The sequence below is a fragment of the Xenopus tropicalis genome, chromosome 9, assembly GCF_000004195.4.
Source record: "Xenopus tropicalis strain Nigerian chromosome 9, UCB_Xtro_10.0, whole genome shotgun sequence".
In the NCBI taxonomy this organism is placed as follows: Eukaryota; Metazoa; Chordata; class Amphibia; order Anura; family Pipidae; genus Xenopus; species Xenopus tropicalis.
Genome location: NC_030685.2, coordinates 10426567 through 10433889, shown reverse-complemented (window position 1 = coordinate 10433889; position 7323 = coordinate 10426567). Strand labels below are relative to the sequence as shown.

The window sequence follows — 7323 nt, the reverse complement described above, 5'->3', positions numbered from 1 at the left end:
TTCTTAGGAGTTATTATAGAACAACAGATGGATGCCTATAACATGGTAGGTGAGACCAAAAACTGGTACAGTACAGGTATAGGACCTGTTATCCAGAATGCTCTGGACCTGGGGCTTTCTGGATAAGGGATCTTTCTCCATACCTTAACTCTACTAAAAAATAATTTAAACATGAAATAAACCCAATAGGGCTGTTCTGCCCCAATAAGGGGTAATTATATCTTAGTTGGGATCAAGTACAGGTACTGTTTTATTATTACAGAGAAAAGGGAATAATTGAACCATTAAATAAACCCAATAGGGCTGTTCTGCCCCAATAAGGGGTAATTATATCTTAGTTGGGATCAAGTACAGGTACTGTTTTATTATTACAGAGAAAAGGGAATCATTTAACCATTGAATAAACCCAATAGGGCTGTTCTGCCCCAATAAGGGGTAATTATATCTTAGTTGGGATCAAGTACAGGTACTGTTTTATTATTACAGAGAAAAGGGAATCATTTAACCATGAAATAAACCCAATAGGGCTGTTCTGCCCCAATAAGGGGTAATTATATCTTAGTTGGGATCAAGTACAGGTACTGTTTTATTATTACAGAGAAAAAGGAATCATTTAACCATGAAATAAACCCAATAGGGCTGTTCTGCCCCCCAATAAGGGGTAATTATATCTTAGTTGGGATCAAGTACAGGTACTGTTTTATTATTACAGAGAAAAGGGAATCATTTAACCATTAAATAAACCCAATAGGACTGTTCTGCCCCCAATAAGGGGTAATTATATCTTAGTTGGGATCAAGTACAGGTACTGTTTTATTATTACAGAGAAAAGGGAATCATTTAACCATTAAATAAACCCAATAGGGCTGTTCTGCCCCAATAAGGGGTAATTATATCTTAGTTGGGATCAAGTACAGGTGCTGTTTTATTATTACAGAGAAAAAGGAAATCATTTTTAAAAATTAGAATTATTTGCTTATAAGGGAGTCTATGGGAGATGGCCTTTCCATAATTCAGAACTTTCTGGATAACAGGTTTCCGGATAAGGGATCCTATACCTGTACTATTAAGTTTAAGCTTTTGTCAAAGCAAAACCTGCCAAACTGTTAGATGTTTCAGCTAAATGAATACATAGATATCATATGCGCCTTATGTGGCCTTTCTTTAGTGCAAATATTCCAAGTTTACATGTTATATCAGTTTAATTGCTCTACTTTGGACTAGGGTTGCACCGAATCAAGGATTTGGTTCAGTATTTGGCCAGGATTTGGCCTTTTTCGGCAGGGTTCTGATTCGGCCGAACCAAATCCAAATTAGCATTTGTTAATTAGGATTTTGAAGGGTTAATGTGGATTTAAACCTAGTTATTCAGAGAGCTGACCCCTGTGATAAGACGCCATAAGGTTAGGCCACCTTTCAGGATTCTTCTTACCAGCCAGGGCAGGGGGCGGGCTAATGGGGGATGGCCCAATATGTCAGGGCTGGTATTTCACTGGCCTAGCCCACTAACTTCATGCCCCACCCCCATTAATGATATTGCTCCACCCCTGACATATTGGGCCCTCCCCCATTGACCCCTCCCCCTGCCCTGGCTGGTAAGAAGAATCCTGAAAGGTGGCCTAACCTTATGGCGTCTTATCACAGGGGTCAGCTCTCTGAATAACTAGGTTTAAATCAATGTGCAATAAATGGAACATCAATAGACTCACAAGTGGTTTATTTGCCATTATATTGGCTATTTGCCAGTTATTGTGGTCCAGGAGCACTATAAGCCTGAATGAGTTTTATTGCCCGTTTGATTGAATTGGCAGGGACTGGTGCCTTTCTGTTGATTCTGTGGATCGTGTCCTGCTGATAACAATATCAAAGGGAAGGATTTTAGCTTTGTGGCTACGAGGGGCAGGGGGTTAAACTGTATAAATAGTGGGGCTCGGGGCTAATATGTTAAAAACAGGAAAAAGCAACACTCAGACACATCAGACAGTGGTAAGGCTCTATGAATTGAATTAATAGTTACTGAGGTTTTTGAAATTGCGGTTAAAGCCCTTAGATTTTTTTTTTTATTTCCCCAGTGTAAGTGCCAAGCAGTCAATATATATAATTCCCTTTATGCTTTGATTTCACTGCTTCTATACATTTCTTGCATCTTCTCACTGCATACTGTACAATATCATTGCTTTCTTTATCTCTATTCACATTGTTGCTTCCCTTGGTTCTCCTACAGCAGTGATCCCCAACCAGTGGCTCTGGGGCAACATGTTGCTCCCCAACCCCTTGGGTGTTGCTCCCTGTGGCCTCAAAGCAGGTGCTCATTTTTGAATTTCTGGCTTGGGGGCAAGTTTTGGTTGCATAAAACCCAATGTAAAGCCAAACAGAGCCTTCTGTAGGCTGCCAGTCCCCATAGGGGCTACCAAATAGCCAATTATAGCTCTTATTTGCACCCCCAGGATTTTTTCCATGCTTGTGTTGCTCCCCAACACTTTTCCCATTTGAATGTGGTTCATGGCAGATTCCTAGGGGCTGATTTACTTACCCACGAATGGGTCGAATGGAGTCCGATTGCGTTTTTTTCGTAATGATCGGTATTTTGCGTTTTTTTCGTATGTTTTGCGATTTTTTCGGATTCTTTACGAATTTTTCGTTACCAATACGATTTTTGCGTAAAAACGCGAGCTTTCCTATCCATTACGAAAGTTGCGTAAAAAGTTGCGCATTTTTCGTAGCGTTAAAACTTACGCGAAAAATGCGCAACTTTTCGCGTAAGTTTTAACGCTACGAAAAATGCGCAACTTTTCGCGTAAGTTTTAACGCTACGAAAAATGCGCAACTTTTTACGCAACTTTCGTAATGGATACGAAAAACTCACGTTTTTACGCAAAAATCGTATTGGTAACGAAAAATTCGTACAGAATCCGAAAAAATCGCAAAACATACGAAAAAGTCGCAAAATGTTCGTTTCCAAGTCGGAACTTTTCCAATTCGGGTCGGATTCGTGGGTTAGTAAATCAGCCCCCTAGAGATGGGGTAATGGCAGACAGGGTCGGACTGGGCCGCTGGGACACCGGGAAAAATCCCGGTGGGCCCCGGCCCTAGTGGGCCCCAGCGGCCCAGTCCGACCTTTGCCGGCGCTCCCCGCTACTGACTGTTCCTCCCCGATGCGTTCAATTTATAAGCGCTCGGGGAGAACGTCAGGCGGGGGCCCTTCAGGGGGGTTAGGGGGGCCTCTGGGGGGGTTAGGGGACGCGGCTGGGGCACCTGCAGGGCCCCTGGGGCGGGAACCCCGGTGGGCCCTGCACCCCCCAGTCCGACCCTGATGGCAGATTCTGTTAGTGCCTATAAGAGGGGCCTGGATGAGTTCTTGATCAATCAGAATATCCAAGGCTATTGTGATACTAATATCTACAGTTAGTATTAGTGGTTGTATTTATAGTTTATACATGTGAGTGTATAGATTGGTTAGTATAGGTTTGTGGGTGCTGGGTTTACTTGGATGGGTTGAACTTGATGGACTCTGGTCTTTTTTCAACCCTATGTAACTATGTAACTATGTAACTATGTAACTATGGGTGCAAAGTTGGGGGTTGGGTTGGTTTTTTTTTACGTGGTTTTAAATTTTTGATGCCCAAAATGTTGCATTTTTTTCTCTTGCTTCAAATTAGAATTTACCCTCCGCTTCCAACCTTCACTGGAACCTAGAAAAATGGTTTCTCTTTACACCGTGGCTTTCCTGCTCATGATGACTCTTCCTCCATTAATATCGGGTGAGTCAAGTTAGAGATATTACAATAGAATAAACAACGAAACAAAAATATTTAGACTAATTCTATACAGTATTGTACAGGCAGCTTGGTGTCGGGGTTCCAGGAGGATTATATATATAATTTATAGCAACCAATAGGAGTGTTTGCTTTTATACAGACATCCAGTAAATTCTACCTTCTGATTGGTTGCTATGGGTTACTGCTCCTGGGCAAACTTAGTGCCTTTTATTACATAACCCCCTTAGTAACTTGGGAAAAGTGAATCATTTAACCATTAAATAAACCCAATAGGGCTGTTCTGCCCCCAATAAGGGGTAATTATATCTTAGTTGGGATCAAGTACAGGTACTGTTTTATTATTCCAGAGAAAAGGGAATCATTTAACCATTAAATAAACCCAATAGGGCTGTTCTGCCCCCAATAAGGGGTAATTATATCTTAGTTGGGATCAAGTACAGGTACTGTTTTATTATTACAGAGAAAAGGGAATCATTTAACCATGAAATAAACCCAATAGGGCTGTTCTGCCCCAATAAGGGGTAATTATATCTTAGTTGGGATCAAGTACAGGTACTGTTTTATTATTACAGAGAAAAGGGAATCATTTAACCATGAAATAAACCCAATAGGGCTGTTCTGCCCCCAATAAGGGGTAATTATATCTTAGTTGGGATCAAGTACAGGTACTGTTTTATTATTACAGAGAAAAGGGAATCATTTAACCATGAAATAAACCCAATAGGGCTGTTCTGCCCCCAATAAGGGGTAATTATATCTTAGTTGGGATCAAGTACAGGTACTGTTTTATTATTACAGAGAAAAGGGAATCATTTAACCATTAAATAAACCCAATAGGGCTGTTCTGCCCCAATAAGGGGTAATTATATCTTAGTTGGGATCAAGTACAGGTACTGTTTTATTATTACAGAGAAAAGGGAATCAGTTTTACCTGCTATCCCACAGCCCCAGTCCCTTCCCAGAGGCTATTATCCCCCCACTGCTACTATAGGCACCATCTCTCCCTACTATACCTGCTATCCCACAGCCCCAGTCCCTTCCCAGAGGCTATTATCCCACTGCTACTATAGGCACCATCTCTCCCTACTATACCTGCTATCCCACAGCCCCAGTCCCTTCCCAGAGGCTATTATCCCCCCACTGCTACTATAGGCACCATCTCTCCCTACTATACCTGCTATCCCACAGCCCCAGTCCCTTCCCAGAGGCTATTATCCCCCCACTGCTACTATAGGCACCATCTCTCCCTACTATACCTGCTATCCCACAGCCCCAATCCCTTCCCAGAGGCTATTATCCCCCCACTGCTACTATAGGCACCATCTCTCCCTACTATACCTGCTATCCCACAGCCCCAGTCCCTTCCCAGAGGCTATTATCCCCCCACTGCTACTATAGGCACCATCTCTCCCTACTATACCTGCTATCCCACAGCCCCAGTCCCTTCCCAGAGGCTATTATCCCACTGCTACTATAGGCACCATCTCTCCCTACTATACCTGCTATCCCACAGCCCCAGTCCCTTCCCAGAGGCTATTATCCCCCCACTGCTACTATAGGCACCATCTCTCCCTACTATACCTGCTATCCCACAGCCCCAGTCCCTTCCCAGAGGCTATTATCCCCCCACTGCTACTATAGGCACCATCTCTCCCTACTATACCTGCTATCCCACAGCCCCAGTCCCTTCCCAGAGGCTATTATCCCCCCCCCACTGCTACTATAGGCACCATCTCTCCCTACTATACCTGCTATCCCACAGCCCCAGTCCCTTCCCAGAGGCTATTATCCCCCCACTGCTACTATAGGCACCATCTCTCCCTACTATACCTGCTATCCCACAGCCCCAGTCCCTTCCCAGAGGCTATTATCCCCCCACTGCTACTATAGGCACCATCTCTCCCTACTATACCTGCTATCCCACAGCCCCAGTCCCTTCCCAGAGGCTATTATCCCACTGCTACTATAGGCACCATCTCTCCCTACTATACCTGCTATCCCACAGCCCCAGTCCCTTCCCAGAGGCTATTATCCCCCCACTGCTACTATAGGCACCATCTCTCCCTACTATACCTGCTATCCCACAGCCCCAGTCCCTTCCCAGAGGCTATTATCCCCCCACTGCTACTATAGGCACCATCTCTCCCTACTATACCTGCTATCCCACAGCCCCAGTCCCTTCCCAGAGGCTATTATCCCCCCACTGCTACTATAGGCACCATCTCTCCCTACTATACCTGCTATCCCACAGCCCCAGTCCCTTCCCAGAGGCTATTATCCCCCCACTGCTACTATAGGCACCATCTCTCCCTACTATACCTGCTATCCCACAGCCCCAGTCCCTTCCCAGAGGCTATTATCCCCCCACTGCTACTATAGGCACCATCTCTCACTACTATACCTGCTATCCCACAGTCCCAGTCCCTTCCCAGAGGCTATTATCCCCCCACTGCTACTATAGGCACCATCTCTCCCTACTATACCTGCTATCCCACAGCCCCAGTCCCTTCCCAGAGGTTATTATCCCACTGCTACTATAGGCACCATCTCTCCCTACTATACCTGCTATCCCACAGCCCCAGTCCCTTCCCAGAGGCTATTATCCCCCCACTGCTACTATAGGCACCATCTCTCCCTACTATACCTGCTATCCCACAGCCCCAGTCCCTTCCCAGAGGCTATTATCCCACTGCTACTATAGGCACCATCTCTCCCTACTATACCTGCTATCCCAAAGCCCCAGTCCCTTCCCAGAGGCTATTATCCCCCCACTGCTACTATAGGCACCATCTCTCCCTACTATACCTGCTATCCCACAGCCCCAGTCCCTTCCCAGAGGCTATTATCCCCCCACTGCTACTATAGGCACCATCTCTCCCTACTATACCTGCTATCCCACAGCCCTAGTCCCTTCCCACCACGCCTATTTTGCCATGTTCGTAACTTTTTTTGCCGCGTGACACATGGCCAATGGCTAAATGCGGAGATTCGGTGTGAATCCATGCCTGCCGAAAAAAATTCATAACATAACTTTAAATTTTAATTTCTTTTTTCCTCTTCTACAGGACAAAAAGACATTTCTAATCAGAACTGCCCTGGGGGAGAGAAAAGTGAGAATATGCCTCCTGGCAAAACGCATCTGGTGCAACTAGATTTGTTTTCCGTAAAAAATCCAATAAGAATGTACAAACTGAAAGGGAACAGAAATATTTAGTGATAATATAGACTTATATTATATATATAATATATATATATATATATATATATATTACATAATAAAGGCTGCAAAGAAAATTACAACAACATCCGAATGCTTATATTGGTCTATTTGGAAAATGGATGTCTGAGTAACTTTGTACTTTATTTGTCTATTTCTATGTATTGTCTGTCTGTCTGTTCTTCTGTATCTCTTATTCCAACTACTACACAAACCACACAACCCTAAAATAACTGTTATCTCACAATAATAGTTTTTCTACAGATACTCACTATAGGCATTATCTAACCCTAACCAAGACACATTTAGGCTAATGGTACATAGGAA

At 43.9% G+C, this 7323-nt stretch overlaps 1 long non-coding RNA gene across 1 annotated transcript; it reads left to right on the top strand.

Moving 5' to 3' along the window:
• The first annotated feature begins 3614 nt into the window (after nucleotides 1-3614).
• Nucleotides 3615-7084, top strand: LOC116407502. The gene is made up of 2 exons (XR_004220367.1): nucleotides 3615-3761; nucleotides 6845-7084. It is a non-coding gene; the product is annotated as an uncharacterized LOC116407502 (long non-coding RNA).
• Nucleotides 7085-7323: the final 239 nt, after the last annotated feature.